Source organism: Emys orbicularis, chromosome 7, assembly GCF_028017835.1.
Source record: "Emys orbicularis isolate rEmyOrb1 chromosome 7, rEmyOrb1.hap1, whole genome shotgun sequence".
Lineage (NCBI taxonomy): Eukaryota > Metazoa > Chordata > Testudines > Emydidae > Emys > Emys orbicularis.
The window spans coordinates 15,672,471-15,693,265 of NC_088689.1; positions in this window are offsets into that span (position 1 = coordinate 15,672,471).

Here is a 20,795-nt window from a genome sequence, read left to right on the forward strand (position 1 = left end):
TTTCTTTTCATTTTTAAAAAGAAACTAGAATTTATTGAAGGTAATAAATTGCATATTTTCTACTTAAGAAATGCTCTTATGGTCTCACTGGCATATATGTATAGGCAGTTTTTTAAGCACCATGTTATTTACTTGATAGACTGGTACAGCCTCTGAAGTGGTTCTTGTCTACTGGATAAATAGCCATTTATAAACTTCTTTTCAAAGGTGTATAATTTACCTGACAGGCTGAAATGGCTCCTGTGGATTTGTTACAGCTCCAGACAACTGTGCAAACAACATTCAGAAGAGCAGCTATATATTAGAAAAGCATTCTGCAAATCCTTTTGAAAATTGGTGAGTGCACAAACACAGTAGACATGTTTAATAACTCATCTGTTTTCCTTCTCTCCTCCACCATTCACCCCCTCCAAAAATACTAACTATGGCCCCAATTTGGCAGTTGTCATGCACATAAAATTCCCATAATGAGAGTTTTGTGATCAGCAAAACAACTACAAGATTTGGCTCATTGACTGGCTTTTTTCTCTTTTACAATGCATTTCTAAATTAAAAACATTTTGAGTTATAAAAAGCACAACAAGCATAATACTTTGGCACTTTCCCCCTTTTCTTTTCAATTAACATTTTGGTTGCTTCACAGGGGGAGAGGTATGCAAGATTCTCCATCATTCTCACCACTCGATAGATGTGAGGCAAATAATTTAGTGGGATTAGACATTTATACAGACAATGAGAACATCCACAGTTACATTAGATAGGATACAAAAATTAAAAAGGATACAAATGATCAAAGTTCAAGGAATAAGCCAACCTCAAGTTGACAGGGTAAGAAGAAACTTCCCTGCAGTTTTTTCTATAACTGTGCACCATTGGTTTTCTTGCATCTTCTACTATAACATCTGGTACTAGCTATTGTCAGACACAGGAAACTGGATTAAAAAGGACCATATTAATTTCCATACCAGGTTAGATGCATGTTCCAATCAGCTCTGTTGCTGTGATGCAATAGCATGGAGTCTGAAGCATCGTCAAGTGGGGTTACTCAAAGTAGTCACCATGCCATGCCTCTGTACAGAATTTTACACCCATTAGTCCCATTAATTCCCACCATTGCTTAGAAGCAGAGCCTCACGTTCTCCTGCCTTCAGTCTTGGAGTTGGATTCCCGCTATCATCCCATCATTACCCTGTAAACCAGAAATATCCTCAGGTATGAGAGAGTTTAAACCATGAAATTGGAGGTAAATTAGGAATAGTTTGGTCCTCGTGATTCCATCACATTTAGCATATCTTTTTGCATAGAAATATGTAGGTCAAACCCAGGTCAAGCTGCTCAGGAAATTATTTCAGCACCCCTTAAGACACAGCCTGATGGGCACTTCCCAATTGTTCAGTTTTAATTAAGCAGTGTTTTCAGCTATTTTATAAGTATTGCCTAAAATAGCTTCAAGTCTGTGTTCACTTTTGCTTACTCCTTTTTTAGGTTAAGGGGGCTCTTTTGAACACCCTCTTAAATTTACTGCTGCGGGTGATTTTCCTGCATATAAAGGGAGACCTTAAACTTTGTTATTCAGGAGACCAAGGTTCAGAAGCAGACTCGGGACTTTCACTTCAGACTAATGAGCTGAGAACCTTAAACAGATGGCAGGCATGTTCTATAGGGGAGGGAGTCAACGGGTTCACTTGTTGAGGGCCTGCCAATGAACAATTGGCAGCTTCCCTAAGAGCCTTTTCTTCCAGCGAGAGGTGACTATGGCAGTTAAGGAATAGAGAAATAACAGAAACAAAATGATTAGAAAGAGTAGCAAGGGACAACTCCCCTGAGGCCTTGTGTATGGGACTAATATCCTGCAAATTCATAAGGAAAGAAGCTGGAGGAGCCTCCATCTCAGAGGTTGCCAAAAACAGTCTTAAAGTGATACTGATGTCACAAAAACCAGACTCTTACCAGGTGCTGAGTAGCTGCAGCGTCTGCAAACGAGCATGGAAGGAAGGTTGTAAGTAGCGTAAAAATCTACGCTATCATCACAAGTTGTGCAACAATTGAGCCACCTAAACTACTTATTGCACATTCCAAGTAATCTCACAGGCCTACTAAACATTCTGGTTGACTGGCCAGTCCTAGAATACTTAAGGAGCTGCTGCACAAAATATTCTTCTCAATTCATCTCAGTGGGACAGATTGCATACGGAATCAGAGACTTATACGTTAAAATGCATATCACCACTCCCTCAACAAAGAATACCCTCAAAAACTGGACTCCATGGGCTCAGTTCTCATCTCACACTGCTTTTACCAAGTGTCATTGATACCACTGATTAAAATGGAGTGATTCCAGATTGGCACTGGTGTAAATAAATTCATAGTCAGGCCCCATGGGGTTTGAAACAAGGTGTGAAGGTTGGGCTTGTCTTTTCCCCAGGTACAGTACACAGAAGAGGAGGCCTGAATTTGGTTGCTAGCATTTTAGTGTGGGAATTATTCTTAAAACACAAGTAGTGCATAAGGAAAAATCAAATTAACATTGCAGCCGCCAGGGAAGAAGCGGTTAAATATTTTTGCTTCAGGTAATAATCTGTTAGAATACATCAGTCACCATTTATTTTACCGGGAGGTCACTGTTCCCCACCCTCGTCCCCAGAAGCTCAGAGCAGGTTATTTAGGGGAAGGGGAAATAAGAGTGTTCATGATGATAGGGAGAAATCAGAGAGCGTACAAAGTTTCACTTAGCTTTAGATTAGTCTAAATTAAATAGAGTGGCCTGGTGAGGGGGTCTCAGCCTCTGGGGCAACCTGATAGTGAAGCTAGAATCACATTCTATCTATGTACTAAATTGATGGCAATGAAAATAATACTCCCCAGACACAAAAGTACACTTGTTTTCAGATTAATGCATCCTGAATGTGGGCTTTTCATCCCCTTTCTGAATGAGTTAACGTGTGCTCACTCTCCTTGGCCAGGGTCTGAGCTGTAGTCTCACTATTTGAAAAACACATTTGCTTTAAAGTCCATAAGGCCAGTTGCTCATGAAGATTATTATTTTTTGTTATTTGTAGTCCCATAGCACAAAGGAGCCCTAGTCATGGAGCACAACCCCATTGTCATAAGCACTGTACAAACACAGAACAAAAAACAAAACAAAACAAAAAATCCAGTCCCTGTCCCAAAAGAGTTTTCTATGAAAAATGCTGTTTCACAGGTTGTCCTTCTGGGGAAAGTTGTTTTCCAGTGGTCGATAAGTGGATCCACGACAAATCCATGATTTGCATCTTACGTTTGGTCAGCGACGGAAATGGAAAATGATGAATACATAGCTGCAATGGGGCCTGATCCAAATCCCACTGAAGTCTACAATGGGATTTACATCAGGGCCATAGTGAAGATAAATTGTATGTTTTAAAAAAAATTCATACCACAAACTGATTATATGTTTATGCTGAGCAATGTTGTCACCTTGCACCAGTGCTTTCTGTTCTCTCTAATTACAGAAGAGTTTGACTATCTGCTGTTAACTGCCTGGTCTTACCTTCATGTAAATTAATCCCTGCAATACTTTGTAAATTACCAATATGAATATGAGTACTGTAAAATGGTTTTAAATATGTTGTCATTTCATTTTGCATTTTCTAGATGCTGTTGTTATTGGCCCATTTTCCAAGGTAAAAAGTCTTGGAAAATCATGATGCTTTTTCAGGCTCCATAGGGATCTCTGGTGCACTATATCGTGGTTTTCTTACTTATCTGTGGCTGAAGAGCAAAGGTAGCTACAAAAAGCAAAGGGCAAGATAGTTCCTCAGCTGGTGTTTATCCATGTAGCTCCATTGATTTCAGTGGAACTAAACCAAATTTACACAAGCTGAGGATCTTGTGATTTCTTTATTCTACTTGACAGAACTTGAGACAAGATACTACATCAAAAGAGCTAGTATGATTTTTTTGAGAAACATATGGTTTAACAAAGCTATTTTATGTAGGCTGGAAGTTCTGTTTTGCAAAAGATTCCAAAATTTTGAAATTGGAATGAGAACTGAATTGGAATGAGAACTGAAAATTTCAAAGTTCTCCACAAAGAAGATTCTGATTCCCCCCCCCCCCCCCCCGTTTTGAGTCAGTTTCATTTTTACTTTTTAAAAATGTGCATCATACAAAATCAAAATTCAAAAAGGGAAGTCATTTGAAAATGAAAAATCAAAATGTTTCATTCAGAAAATGTTGAAATGGGATGTTTTGGCATTGTTGGACCTTTTCTAAAACAAAAATGATTTTATGAAGCACTGATGGGAAAGGGTCTGTTAAAGTTTTTCCAACAAGCTCTAATTTTATGTTGCTCATCAGGAGCCCCTTTGTGTAATTCCAAAACAAATGGGGCATATTTATGTGTTTGGATGCTGCTGAAATCTTGCACAGACAATTATCTTTAATCCCAAATAGTAGAACTCTGCCAAACACAGTTGCCAAGATATTGGTCCTATTGAATCTGAACTCCCATCCTTGCCCTCATTTGACTTCAACCTACCTAAAATTTTCCTCGTGCTTTCAATTAGACACAGTAGTCTTTAGTTTTGGCCCTGAGCTACTGTATAATATTACTGTGCACTTTTAAATGTTTGCTGGCTTCCATTCCTGAACTGGCTGTATTTTGAAGATGAGGGATGAAAGGCATTATATATATATATAATAGTGATAATTAGACAGCAACTTTCAGCCAAAGATCACAAGGCATGAGAGAGAGAGAGAGAGAATGGAAGCTGGTTTGTAAACTTGCAGAGTGCCTTATATATATATATAAGATCACAAGGCACTCTGCAAGTTTACAAACCAGCTTCCATTCTCTCTCTCTCTCTCGTGCCTTGTGATCTTTGGCTGAAAGTTGCTGTCTAATTATCACTATTATTTATACCACATATGTGATGGTGATATCTATGTGATAAATTGAGAAACCATGTGAGAAATATTGTCTTCTTTCCCTCATCTCTGGAATTTCTCTCAAAGTCATCCTGGCTCTAGGCCCAGGACACATAATCTTCAATGCTGTACCAGTGAACCATCAGGAATAGAAATGGGAACTTTACATGATCAGAAAGGAGTTGGACTCTCCCCTTTACAAAGGCAGAGAGTTTCTTCCTGATTATTCACAAATGATCATAGCTTAAAAGCACAACACCATGATTTACAGAAAAGCTGTTTGACAATATTTTGTGAGACCTTTTGTGGCCTGTTCAGTGGGTCTCTTATAGTACTACAGTAACCTAGTGGCTATTTTTCATTATACAAAAGTATCAGGAACGTTTTTTTAAATATTTTTAACATAGCCAGAACGAAACTTTGTTTAATAAACTTAATTTATTTTAGTTCTACATAGAACTAAATATTTCTAAAATAGTATCTCTGTAAAATATGTGGCACAAAGAAGATATGAAGGTCTGATTGGTGTGGCATGTATAAATCACTTGTGGATTTACCACTTACAAATAATGTTGCTATCCCAAGCTAAGGTCAATAAAATCTTTTCATCACAGTACACAATCATGTACAGAAACAAGATCCTTATGATGATGCCAATGTAAGTCAAAGATATAATATGATCCAATGGCGGGAAGTTGAATCTAGACAAATTCAGATGGGAAATAAGGTGTCAAAATTTAACAGTGAGAATAATTAACTATTGGAACATTTATCAAGGGCTGTGGTGGATTCTCCAGACCTGGCAATTATGAAATCAAGATTGGATGGTTTTCAAAAAGCTCTGCTGTAGGAATTATTTTGGGGGAAGTTCTATGGCCTGTGTCATATCGCAGGTCAGGCTAGATGATCACAGTGGTCCCTTCTGGCCTTGGAATCGATGAAATGTCAAGTTAAAACAGAAAAAAAACCCCAATCCCAAACATCAGTGCTATTTTATGAAAATGTATATATATATATATATATATATATATATATATATACTTAAGACTCTCCTTGACTGCCCTCTCCTTGACATGCACACCTATACTTGTACTGGTGGTCCATTATGGCCTAAATGATGTAATCCAAAGCAGTCTTTTGTTCTTCAGTTTTGCTATATTTAAATGCAATGTGATATATCTCGACTTTAGTAAGGCTTTTGACAGTCTCACATGACCTTCTCAGAAACAAACTAGGGAAAATATATTCTCAAAAAATATACTATGAGGTGTTTACACAATTTGTTAGAAAATCATACTCAGAAAGTTATCATCAATGGTTCACGGTCAAGCTGGAAGGGCATATCGAGGTGGGTCTTGCAGGGATCTGTTCTGGGTCTGATTCTGTTCATTATCTTCATAAATTATTTGGATAATAGACAGTACTCTTATAAAGTTTGTGGATGATACTGAGCTGGGAGGAGTTGCAAGCACTTTGGAAGACAGAATTAAAACTCAAAATGATCCGGACAAATTGGAGAAATGGTCTGAAATAAATAGGATGAAATTCATTAAATGCAAAATACTCCACTTAGGCAGTCATTTCCCATTTTGAATTTGTGCAATTGATTCCTAGGAAGGAGTACTGCAGAAAAGGAACAGTGGATTATATAGTAGTTCACAAACTAAATATTAGACAACAATGTAATACTGTTGCAAAAAAAAAAAAAAAAGCGAACATCATTCTGGGATGTATTAGCAGGAGTGTTGTAAGCCAGACACAAGAAGTAATTCTTCCACTCTACTCAACACTGATGAGGTGTCAACTGGAGTTCAATTCTGACACCATACTTCAGGAAAGATGTGAACAAATTGGAAAAAAATCCAGAGGAGAGTAATGAAAACGATTAAAGGTCTAGAAAACATTATCTATGAGGAAAGATTGAAAAAATGGGTTTGTTTAGCCTGGGGAAGAGAAGGCTGAGTGGGGACATGAAAACATTCTTCAAGTATGTAAAATGTTGTTGTACAGAGAAGAGTGATAAATTGCTCTCCTTAACCACTGAGGACAGGACAATAAGTAATTGGCTAAATTGCAGCAAGGCAGATTTAGGTTAGACATTAGAAAAATCTTCCTAACTGTCAGGGTAGTTAAGCACTGGAACAAATGAGCTAGGGAGGTTGTGGAATCTCCATCACTAGAGGTTTTTAAGAACAGGTTAGATCAGTGGGTCACAGGTTGCTCACCACTGGGTTAGATAAACACCTGTCAGTGATGGTCTTGATAACCCTTAGTCTTGCCTTAGTGCAGGGAACTGAACTAGATGACCTATTGAGGTGCCTTCCAGTCTTACAATTCTATGATTCTATGAACTCATCCATGCTCTCCATGGTACTCTGTCCCACCTGTGCCAGGGATTCTGGTGGCCCAGCTCTGAGGTTATGAAAATTGGTGTTCTACCATGAGATAGTCAACCCTATAGTGCAGCTGACATCTTGGAGACCTTGGAGGTTGGGGCTGCAATTCTCTGACTTCTCCACAAGCAATGCGGCATCATTGGTGTGGTCTTGGTTGGTAAACACTTCTTCACCAACTTTGATTCCAACATGTAGAGTGGCAAATCCTAATATTCAGTCAATGACTTGACAAAATAGTGCCGGGACAAGAATGCATCTCTGCCACACACCTGAGGTTGTGCAGAAACGTGTCAAAAGCTGTGAACCTACATGCACTCTCACACCAGTGTAAATATCACCCACCAGATTGAGCCAAAAACTTGGAACACTGACTCCTTTCAGTTTGAGCCAAAGTGCAGACCTGTCAACTGAATCAAAAGCTGCTTGGACGTTCATGTATGCCATATGAAGTGGGCAGTTAAATTCTCAGTGCAGCTCAGCCAGAAGCTAGAGGGTAAGAACAGTGTCCATTGTTGACTGCCTTACAATAACACCTGATTGTGCTGGCAGTGTGAGATCCTTGGTCCTTGTACAGGGTCACTATGATGCCATCTTTCCATTCTGCTGGTACTTTGCCTAATACCTGTACTTTTAAGAACAGTTGATTCAGGCCGATGCTCACTGGTTCCAAGGCACCTTTTTGCAGCTCAGGTGGAATAACACCAGGTCCAGCAGCAACTCTGCTCCATAACTTTTGGAGGATCTTTTGAACTTCCTCAAATGATGGAGAATCATTGTTCATCCCTGGATCTGCAGCAGTTTCCAGACAATTTCTGTGTCATCTGAGAGGGTAGCAAGGCCATATATGTGATCCTTGTGTATTTCAGAGCTTCAGCAGGATCCTCAGACAGATGCTGGACATGGTACTTTTGGTAGATGTCTGGCTTGCGAGGCAATGGACGATGCAGTTAGAGTTGAGCACCATCTAGTCTATGGTCTGAATTTGCTGGTGCTTCTGCCCTGCTGAAGACCCAGTGAGATTTCTGATGAGGATGTGGTCAAGTTCCTTCATGGCACATCCACTATTTGAAACCCAGGTCTAATGATGGACATATTAAGGCATTTGAATCAGGACCACATAACAGATAAGCCCTCGCGGGCATAAAACGTCACAAGCCAGGTGTTGTTGTCATTAGGGGAACCCGAGCCAAAAGGGACCCATCACAGCTTCGTACCCAGTTCAATCACAGCCACGCATGGCATTGAAATCTCCAAGCAGTAGCAGCGTGCTATGTGGCGGAGCTGACTGGATTTTTGCTGCTGGCAAATGAACGTAAATTGTGTTCACAAATCAAAAGTTAAGAAATCTGCACTCATTGGGGCTTTTAAAAAGTGAGAAATTTTACAATCTGCACAGGTTAATTACAAATAATCATTTTACTTACCATGTACTTTTAAATCATTACAAAATACACAGTCATCTGTCAAAGTGAGAATATAAATTCCTGCATTCTAACAGTTATTTGACTGAGCTAATATTGAAACACTTAATAGCTTTTAAACAAAAAAATGTTGAAATTTCTTTTTAAAAGTAGTACTCTGATCATGAGATTTAAATGATCATATTCATTAGAGATAGCCTGGGTTAAGAATGAAACTATAACATTATAGTGAACAAAATTGACACACAGAAATATATTTGCCTTAAAAAAAGATAGACACTAATATGATTTATTGGAGTACTGAAATGCTCTTCTTCCTGTGTTATTGTATTTTTCACCACCAGAGCAAGTTAGTGCATAACTTTCCACCCAGCTTCACAAATAACGAATATTTTGCAAGACCACATTAAATAGTAGATTTAAAATGTGATAGTATCACAACATCTAGCAAACGGATGTGGCATGGTCGAATATGGCTTCATTTTCATCCTATACAAACGAAAACATGGGTGTTTATCTTTAAGCCTGTAGACCAAAGCATCTAATTGATCCCACTTGGGAGACAGGCTTTGAATAATGGGCCATTATATTTTGATAAGATACACAATTGCCTTGAACTTGCAGGAGTTCAGGTGTGGGTATATCTGTACCATGAGCAGTTGCAGGAATGTCAGTTTCGGCGCACTCCTGCTCATGCATCTGCCCAGTGGAGCTTTTGTAGAGAGTAGCTCTATTTCACTTGAATAACTTCACTATTTCTGAACAATAAGGTTCAAATTGTACTTTTCTTTAACACAACATTAACTCTCAAAGAGCTGGAAATTCAGTATTCTGTTTCTTGAGCTTAGATTCCAAATCAGTGACTGAGAACATTATATGAGCAGTAATCCCATTAAATATATCATCTTGCAAATATCTAAATCCAGTTAATTAACTTGTATTGCAAAAGAGCTCCAAGATATAATGTTCAGTGAACAACCATACATTTTAGGTCTCTATACTAAATGAAAATAAAAGTTAATTTCAGACTCCCCTTTTTATAAAAGTTGGAATAAAACTGTTTTAAAAAACATCATCATCAATACAGTGGGTACTAGGTCCATATTAATTAAATAGAAAAACAATCCAAACAATCATTAAAAATATTGAACTTCTTTTAATTCAACTCTTATCTCATCTAGAGAGATTATTATGTATATTATAAACCCCCAAATGCTTAAAATTGAGAACATTAATTTTCACAAAAGAAGCTAAAAATGTACATTACATGAGTTATAAACTTAGCCCAAAAAAGGGCTGCACAGGTGTTTTTTTGTTTTTGTTTTTAACTGAGATTTGCAGTCCATGAAAAATGCAGCAATACAATCCTTGTATTTACTGTAGTTTACTTTAAGTGTTCCATTGTGGAAATCAGTTTACTAACGGTTAAATGATGAGAACAGGACTCGGTTGGAAAAATGTCAAAGATATTTGCAGCCTTAAGTGATGAGGAGAAAAAAAAACAGAGTTTTAAGGGATATGAACCATGCTGTTTTCCTCTCACTGATCATCTTTAACTATGCCAGCAGACACCCTTCTCCAGCCTGCACCACGCTCTACAGAAAGTCCAAAGTCACCATTTCCTATGGAGTCACTTCATTTACAAACAACAAAGACCAGCTATGACTTTCTCCTTAGGCTACTCAGTCCACACCCTATACCTTCACCACCCTTACATTCAGAGGGGTAATGAGTCATCTGCCTCAGTAATTCAGCAGAACCCACCTAAATTCTTTTCCAGAGGATCAACACCTGCTAACAGGTCGGGTTGTGTGGGATGTCCAGGAAAATACTGCCAGCCTGTTACTGAACCATAATTTGAACCAGTATTCCCAGGATTGTATATGAGGGTATGAATACCCAGATCTGAAGAAGAGCTCTGTGTAAGCTCAAAAGCTTGTCCCTTTCATCAACAGAAGTTGGCCCAACAAAAGGAATTATCTCACCAATCTTGTCTCTCCATATGAATACAATATTTTAAAGACTGCACATACTTGTTCTCTGTGCTTTTCAAAGGAACCTGTACGAGTTCGAAAAATGTAGTAAATTAAAGTATTTAAGAAGTATTTAAAAAATAACTTCCTTTATAACACCCAAAAGTTTTTACTCTTAACAAACATTCTGGATTTCTTAAAGCACTGACTGATGTAACAATAAGCGGCTTTGCCTGAGTGCTTCACCTCCCGGGTCTTTGTGAAGATAGCTTCATATTTTCAAAATATCAGTTCAGCAATAAACCTTCCCCAGATTTGTGGGGTGGAGGCCTGTGGATCTTGGCCCAGGCTACCTGGCATGTTCAGAAAGAAATTATTCCATTTGCCAACCACTCCAATTATTTTCTGGCTATACCATATGTAGGATTATATAACATAATACTCTTTATAAAGGCAAAAATATTTATTTTGATTGCCAACAGGGCCTGATTCTTTTTGTACTTACATGACAGAAAATCAGGAATACAGCAGTGTAAGAAAGAACAAACTCAGTGCCTGCTGGCTCTACAGACCTGTAAAGTCAATTGGAATTTTGTTACTCTCTTCACAAGCAGAAGGAGCTTTCCCAAGGCCATGCAAAAATCAGATTTTTGGCTCTTTCATAGGTTTGTGTGGTTTTGCATGTTGTGGAAATGCATGATATTTCATAGATGGTCGTTTTTGTACAGACAGGGCCAGATTCCTTTCTAAATTAAACCAGTTTCAAACCACTATCGTTCCACTGATTTCTATGGAGCTACTCCCGAGTTAGGATCTGATCCTGCACTCACTGAAGTCAGAAGCAAAGCTCCCATTGACTCCAATAGTGTGGGATCAGGTGCACAATTAAAAAAGTTGAGTAAAATTCTACTCTTGGTTACCGCAGTGTATACGATATACAGGGAATATATTTTTCCATTGGAAAATGACAAAGGGGGTGGCTAAGCCAAATTTGAGTGAGTGGCATTGTGAGGGTCACAAAATCGCCTGGAGTGGAGAGCTGAGCTCTGCCCTGAGGAATGGGACCTCATTGCTAGGTGAGGGTGGGGCACGTGCACTCTCCAGCCCCATGTGAAAAGGCACCACACACACATGCCATCAGAAGTGGGGCAGTCACCCCCATCAGCTCTGCCACTGGCACCAACCTATTTGGATATTGATATTCTAGTGACTCTAATCCATTTGCCCAGCAATTCACAGGCATCAGTCAATATGGGGAGCATAAGAAGCACAAGTCAGACCTGTAGAATCTACATAGAGCTGCTGACATGGGCCTGCATATGAGCATCACAGGAGTAGTCAATAGACAGTGACACATGTCCCTGTCAATAGGCAGTGTCACATGTCTAAAAATAAATCAGACTAAATCTAAAACTACAGGAAATATAGAGGAAAATACATTGATCAGATTGGATGCATCAAGGAAACAGTGTTCAAATCCAGATTAGTTTTTGGGTATGGTTCCAGGCCAAACCAGGACTGCATGGTTTAAAATCCAGCAACATTTTAGCACTAGGTGGCTAAAGTTTAATGAATCATAGATTCATAGACTCACAGAAGATTAGAGTTGGAAGAGACCTCGGAAGGTCATCTAGTCCAACCCCGTCATCTAGGACCAACACCAACTAAATCATCCCAGCCAGGGCTTTGTCAAGCCTGGCCTTAAAAACCTCTAAGGATGGAGATTCCACCACCTCCCTAGGTAACCCATTCCAGTGCTTCACCACTCTCCTAGTGAAATAGTTTTTCCTGATATCCAACCTAGACCTCCCCCACTGCAACTTGAGACCATTGCTTCTTGTTCTGTCCTCTGCCACCACTGAGAACAGCCTTGGTCCATCCTCTTTGGAACCCCGCCTTCAACTCCCCCCTCACTCTTCTCTTCTGCAGACTAAACAAGCTCAGTTTCCTCAGCCTCTCCTCATAGTCATGTGCCCCAGCCCCCTAATCATTTTCGTTGCCCTTTGCTGGACTCTCTCCAGTTTATCCACATCCTTTCTGTAATAGGGGGCCCAAAATTGGACACAATACTCCAGGTGTGGCCTCACCAGTGCTGAATAGAGGGGAATAATCACTTCCCTCGGTCTGCTGGCAATGCTCCTACTAATGCAGCCCAATATGCTGTTAGCCTTCTTGGCAACAAGGGCACACTGTTGACTCATATCTAGCTTCTCCTCCACTGTAATCCCCAGGTCCTTTTCTGCCGAACTGTAGCAGTGCCTGGGATTCATGAAAGCAGGTGATATTGTGTAAATTTTGCCATCTTGGGCTGCATCTGAACCTGGTCCAGAATACAAGCTTTCTACAGTTTGGGATTTGACCTGGCATCAAAAATATAGGCGCGAATTCAAATCTGAGTCCCTAAACCTACAAAGACAAGAAGCTTGGATTTGAATGTTTATTCTGGGGTCCTCTGTAGTTTAAAAGACATAATAAAACATATAAAAAAACATTCTGTTCATAGACAAAACAGTTGCTCCTTGTTTTGAAAAAGCAATCTCCACTAAGCAATGCCCTGGACTGTAGCTTAAGGTGTTACCAGCATATCCGACTGTTTGTATCTTTTGGTCAACAGGTCACTATTATGAACCTCAACTCAAACTAACCAGCCAACATGCAGAGGCTCCTAAGTTACAAGTAGATCAATTCTAAAGGCTATAAAATGTGTATTAGCTCCCCTTCAATTACACTGTGAACAAGAAATACCATTACTCTGACACACTGGATCTCTTTTGGTCACAAAGGAGGTGGTCATACATTTTTCACTTACAAATTGTTTTGCCAATCATTGTTAAACACCTTTGACTGGTCTGAGAACCTTGAAAATATAATGAATGAATAGGAGGAAAATAGTATGAATTGACTTTGAAATATTAAAAAAATTAAAATAAGCTGCAGTCTTTTAGTTGGCATGAATATTTATATTTATTTTCATCTAAAGGGTTAAGTGCCTCAAGACATTTTTCATGGCTTCAACCCTTTTTTGGATCATGTTGTTGAAGAAAGCAGGGCTTCACGCACCATAGCAAACTGCAGCAGTATCCTAATGACAGTATAATTAGAAGTATCATTGTGGTAATGATTCTTTTCATCTGGAGAAAAGGCTTAAATAGAAAAGGTCTCTTATTCAGCTAAGTTTCACCTGCCCATTCTCCTACCTCTGCAGTGTTTCATTCCCTAGGTCAGTATCATAAGTTAATACTGGGTGTTTGACAAGGCCTCAGACTTTTGTGCTCATCAAACTAATTAAAGAGAAACACATCCAAATTCTAGTGAATTATTTTACTTTTTAAAAATGCTGCCCATTCATCTTGTTTAAAGATTTACCTGGCTCAGTGGGTTTGATTAATGAAAAGGACAATGGGGCTCTTGTCAGTGCAACCTACAATCACTTGGTTCAGGGTCAGTAGGCTGAGCGAGAGGCATCCATGTCTAAATTTAGTCTCTCTTTTTCTACTTGAAAATCCAAAGGATTGAAAAGTTTCTGATTTTATCAGCCTGGCTAAGGCCTGAAAGAAAAGACAAGCACTGTCTTGATCTGCAAACTTTATTCAACTTGTATTGGTTTGTTTAACTTAAATACCACACAGCAGAACTTCACTGTTTGTCATAGACATTGATAAGTAGGACGGTTTTAGGCTAATACCAAAAACGGCTTATAAGTATTTTAAAAATAGGGTCTGTGCTTTGAATAAGCTCATGAAAACAGATTCCTGTTAATTGTTACAGGGGGAGACACACCGGTAGACTTCACAGTAACACACATTTTTACATAAAATATACAAAGCAAAAAAAGCAATTTTTATAAGCACGTGTGTGATTAATATTAAATGACAGAGGACTTATAAAATAATCACTAAGGTTCCAATTCTGCAAACACTTATGCATATACTTTACAATCATGAAACTGCTCACAGTAGTAAAGATAGGCATATGTGTAAATTTTTTCAAGAGTGGGGCCTAATTAATAACAAATCTTAAATTGTGATTTTGCTACAGCCACAAGCAAGGGGCAGCCCTATTTATGCAGCCCCAGAAGCAGACTAGGAACCAGATTGTGACTCAGTCACAATATGATTCGTGGTTCCCCCTTGCTTTGGGCAGAGGGAACTAATCTATACCAGATTCCTATCTAGCCCAGATTACTTCCCCTGCTGTTCTGTCTCAGCTGTGGTGCTTTGGGGAGGGCAGAGTCTTGTCTCCACCCATTCCTTATCTACTGCTCACCACTCCCTGCTCACATGCACGGGAGCGTGAATAGTGGCCCCACAGAAGCTACCACCCATGATACAGTAGTGAGCCCAAAATGTAAGAGAGTACCTTAATTCCCTTTGCCCTCCCATGCAGGTGCCTAGTATGGATCTCATTCTGGCCCTAAGTGGTTAATACATTTAATATTTAACATCCAAATACCCAAAGATCTCTGGTTGCTCATATACAATAAACAACAGTGATAAAGGTCACATTTAATATTAAAGAAACATTCAGAAACAGTTTATAAATTATGAATAACTAGTTAATAGATATTGTAATAAATGGTTAATTAATTGTTAGAGAGTCCAACAGGTTGCTTATAACCATGGTTTATAATAATCAATTATAAATGCCTTCTTACTGATGTGCTTATAACCATCTAACACAAACTATTCATGTCTGTAATGTGCTTATAATAATTTATTAACCTTTTATAAAGTATTTATAAATGTACCTTAAAATAAAGTATGACCATGATACTCTATACAACATATAATAATCCAGTTAGAAGATAAATTGATAAACTAAACAGTCAAAAGTTACAAGGACCAGATGGTATTCATCCAAGAGTTGTGAAGGAACTCAAATATGAAATTAGAGACCTATTAACTGTAGTATGTAACCTATCGCTTAAATCAGCCTCTGTACCAGATGACCAAAGGATAGCTAATGTAAAGCTGATTTTTAAAAAGGGCTCCAGAGGAGATCCTGGCAATTACAGACTGGTAAGCTTAACTTCAGTACTGGGCAAATTGGTAGAAACTACAGTAAAGGACAGAATTATCAGACACATAGATAAACACGATTTTGGGGGGAGAGTCAACATGTAGGGTTGCCAACTGTCTAATGGCACAAACTCAAGCATCCTTGCCCCACCCTCTACCCCACCCCTTCCCTGAAGCCACACCCCTTCCCTGCTCCTTCTTCAAGGCCTTGCCCCCGCTCACTCCAACCCGCCCCCCCCATTACTTGCTCTTCCCCACCCTCACTCACTTTTACCAGGCTGGGACCGAGAGTGTGGGAAGGGGCTCCAGGCTGAACCTGGGGCAGGGGATTGGGGTGCAGGCGGGAGTCTGAGGTTCAGGGTCTGGGAGGGAGTTTGGGTGCAGGAGGGGGCTCAGGGCTAGAGCAGGGGAAAGAGGTGTGGGGGAAGAGAGGAGTGTGGGCTCTGGCCGGGCGGCACCTACCTCAGTTCCCAGCCAATAGGAGCTGCGAAGCCGACGCTCGGGGCAGGGGCAGTGACCAGGGACCCGTGGCCACCCCTGTGCCTAGGAGCCAGAGGGACAGGATAGTCGCTTCTGGGAGCTGCGCGGAGCCACGGTAGATAGGGAGCCTGCCTTAGCCCCACTCGGACTTTTAGGGCCCTATTAAAATCTTCCGGATTGCTTTCAGTAGCCACCTGGAGATCAATTCTGGGAGACTCACAGCCAACTCCAGAGGGTTGGCAACCCTATCAACATGGCTTTTATAAAGGGAAGCTGTGACTCCCCAATCTATTAGAATTCTTTGAGGGAGTCAACTAGCGTGTGGATAAGGGTAATCCGGTTGATACAGTGTACTTGGATCTTCAGAAAGCATTTGACAAGGCCCTGCACCAAAGGCTCCTAAGGAAACTAAATTGCCCGGGGATAATAGGGAAGGTCCTTTTATGGATCAATAACTGGTTGAAAGATAGGAAACAAAGGGTAGGAATAAATGGTCAGTTCAACTAAAGATTTATTAAATAAGAAAAGAAATGAGTGTTATTTACAAGGTTAAAGCAGGTAAACATACACACAGAAATGAGTCACCATCATAGGTTTCAAAAGATGATAGAAGTAGGGTTGTCAAGCAATTAAAAAAATTAAGTGCGCGATTAATCACACTGTTAATAATAGAATACCATTTATTTAAATATTTTTGGATGTTTTCTACATTTTCAAATATATTGATTTCAGTTACAACACAGAGTACAAAGTGTACAGTGTTCACTTTATATTTATTTTTATTACAAATATTTGCACTGTAAAAAAGAAAAAAGTAATAGTATTTTTCAATTCACCTAATACAAGTACTGTAGTGCAATCTCTTTATCATGAAAGTTGAACTTACAAATGTAGAATTATATACAAAAAATAACTGCACTCAGAAATAAAACAATGTAAAACAATTCAGACAATTGCTCAGATAAACAAGTTTGTTTACATTTACAGGAGATAATGCTGCCCACTTCTTGTTTACAATGTCACCTGAAAGTGAGAACAGGCATTTGCATGACACTGTTGTAGTCAGCGTCGCAAGATATTTACATGCCAGGTGCAGTAAAGATTCATATGTCTCTTTATGCTCCGCCCACCATTCCAGAATACATGCTTCCATGCTGATGAAGAGTTCTGCTCAATAACAAGCCAGGCAGTGTGGACCGATGCATGTTCATTTTCATTATCTGTGTCAGATGCCACCAGCAGAAGGTTGATTTTCTTTTTTGGTGGTTCGGGTTCTGTAGTTTCCACGTCAGAGTGTTGCTCTTTTAAGAATTCTGAAAACATGCTCCACACCTCGTCCCTCTCAGATTCTTAAACCTTGGGTCAAGTTCTGTAGCTATCTTTAGAAATCTCACATTGATACCTTCTTTGCATTTTGTCAAATCTGCAGTGAAAGTGTTCTTAAATCGAACATGTGCTGGGTCGTCATCCGAGACTGCCTTAACACGATATATATGGCACAATGCAGGTAAAACAGAGCAGGAGACATACAATTCTCCTCCAAGGAGTTCAGTCACAAGTTTAATTAATGCATTATTTTATTAACAAGTGTCATCGGCATAGAAGCATGTCCTCTGGAATGGTGGCCAAAGCATGAGGGTGCATACGAATGTGTAGCATATCTGGCATGTAAATACCTAGCAATGCCGGCTGCAACAGTGCCATGCGAACAACTGTTCTCATTTTCAGGTGACATTGTAAATAAGAAGCAGGCAGCAGTATCTCCCGTAAATGTAAACAAACTTGTTTGTCTAAGGGTATGTCTACAGTACCCGCCGGATTGGCGGGCAGCGATCGATCCAGAGCGGGTCAATTTATTGAGTCTAGTCTAGACGTGATAAATCGACCCCCGAGCGCTCTCCCGTCTACCCCGTACTCCACTGTCGCAAGAGGCGCAGGCAGAGTCGATGGGGGAGCGGCAGCAGTCGACTCACCACAGTGAAGACACTGAGGTGAGTAGGTCTAAGTACGTCAACTTCAGCTACATTATTCACGTAGCTGAAGTTGCGAAACTTAGATCGATCCCCCCACCCAGTGTAGACCAGGCCTGAATGATTGGCTGAACAAGAAGTAGGCTGAGTGAAACTTGTAGGCTCTAAAGTTTTACATTGTTTCGTTTTTTAGTGCAGTTATGTAACAAAAAAGTCTACATTTGTAAGTTGCACTTTCATGATAGAGATTGCACTACAGTTCTTATATGAAGTGAATTGAAAAATACTATTTCTTTAGTTTATCATTTTTACAGTGCAAATATTTGTAATACAAAATAATAATATGAAGTAAGCACTACACACTTTGTATTCTGTGTTGTAAATTGAAATCAAATATTTGAAAATGTAGAAAAACATCCAAAATATTTAATAAATTTCAATTGGTATTCTATTGTTTAACAGTGAGATTAAAACTGTGATCAATCGCGATTAATTTTTTTAATTGCAATTAATTTTTTTGAGTTAATCGCGTGAGTTAACTGTGATTAATTGGCAGCCCTAGATAGAAGCTGTTGTAATATGCAAGCTCTATATGTCCTCTAGGCTAACCCAAGCTAAGCAGCTTGGGGATCTTTTACTTATGCTTAGAAATATTATTCTCTCCAAATTCCAAGCAGCATAGTGATACAGTTTCTCCTGGTCAGGGATTTTTATTCCCTTTCCCCAGAGTTCAAACTGTGATGGAAGGAGGGTTTGTGCACATCCCCTCTTCATGGGTGTAGGGGTTGCAATCAACAAAGTCTGTTGTCCACGGATTTTCCACAATGGCTTCTGGTGTTTATAGGCCTTCTTTTGTTAGGCAGGAGATGACACTTTTTGTGGTAAACTAGCATTTCACCATTGGCCTGCTAAACCCAGGGTTGTGAGTTCAATCCTTGAGTGGGCCATTTAGGGATCGGGGAAAATAATCTGTCTGGGGATTGGTCCTGCTTTGAGCAGGGGGTTGGACAAGATAACCTCCTGAGGTCCCTTCCAACCCTGAGATTCTATGATCTCTATGATTCTATTTCACATTTATTACAACTTCTGAGTTTTTAATGAATCTGTAAACTTGGGGCGGGAGAGGGGGTCGTACTCTCTGACAGGAGAATTGCTAATATAGTCCCTATTTTTAAGAAAAGGAAAAAGTGATCCAGGAAACTACAGGCCTGCTAGTTTGACCTGAATTGTATGCAAGATTCTGGAACAAATTTTGAAAGAAAAAGTAGTTAAGAACAGAGGGGAACAGTAATTGGGATAAAATACAACATAGTTTTATAAAAGTTAGATTGTGCCAGAGATTTCTTTCCTGGGTATCTGCCTGGAAGGTCTTGCCCACATGCTCAGGGTCTAACTGATCACCATATTTGAGTTCAAGAAGGAATTTTCCCCCAGGCCAGATTGGCAGGGACCCTCGCCTTCCTCTGAAGCATAGGGCGTGGGTCATTTGCAGGTGTAAACTAGTGTAAATGGTGAACAAATTAAATATACACAAGGCTTTGGAAATATTTTATCCCAATGAACAGGCCATGCTATTCTTGATATGTTCCATCTCCGAAACAGATTCTTGTTACTATTTAGTATTATTTTAAATGTGATGTACCCTTAATAAGCACCAACTTAATAACGGTCCATATTGATCGGATCATGTCAAAATATCAGCTTTGCTGCACAGCATTTAAGCCAATTATTTTAACTAGGATAATAATGACATTCCCTCTATCATTGCCCTTCAGTGCAAGCCTCCGGAGAGTACAGAATCTAGCTAACTGTGCCAAATGCTAAACTCTCCATTTTATCCTTTTGAATTAGAGAACAAATACTGCAGAGGAGTGTGTCCTTAATTATTCACATTTGATTCTGTTCATGCTGTAAACAGGTATCCAAGGATGAACTAAAGAAAACAAAAAAACCCAAAACAACATCATGGTGCAGTTGCAAGTTCTCCATAACAGTTTTGTTTAGATCTTGCAATACAGTAACTCTAAAGAACCTATATGTTCAGTCAAACTCCTCCAAAGAATTATTTGAGTTTTAAAACCCTCCTTCATCAATGAGGCATTACTTATTCTTTTACAGAAAAATAGGAATTTCTTTCAGTAATGATTTAACTTGCTATTAGAAAAATATTCTAATTATGAATTCAGAATGACAGATTTTGAGATTCAGTTTTCAAAGATGATGTGACTTGTGGGGAATTGGTGGTAAGCCATACACCCTCTTCAGAAACCTGCAATTACTTCTCTGCATAAAGACATCAATGTCATGTTTCAAAAAAATAATGGCTAATTATATGACTACCAAATAGAACTAGCGTTATTAATTACCTCACTGTGAACACACAGTTTATTGACAGCTTTGAAGGCCATTCATCCAATTAAGTATAATAACTAAAGCTTCAGTTAGCCCATCTGTATAACTTTATAGGCCAAGAACACTGTGGGTATCATTCTGATCTCATTTACAACCCATGTAAATTGAGAATAATATCAATGACATTGGTGGAGTTACCTGAGATTTACATCAGTTGAACTGAGGTCAGAATCTGGCATGTAACCATGATATGGAAAACACTGTAAATTGACACTTT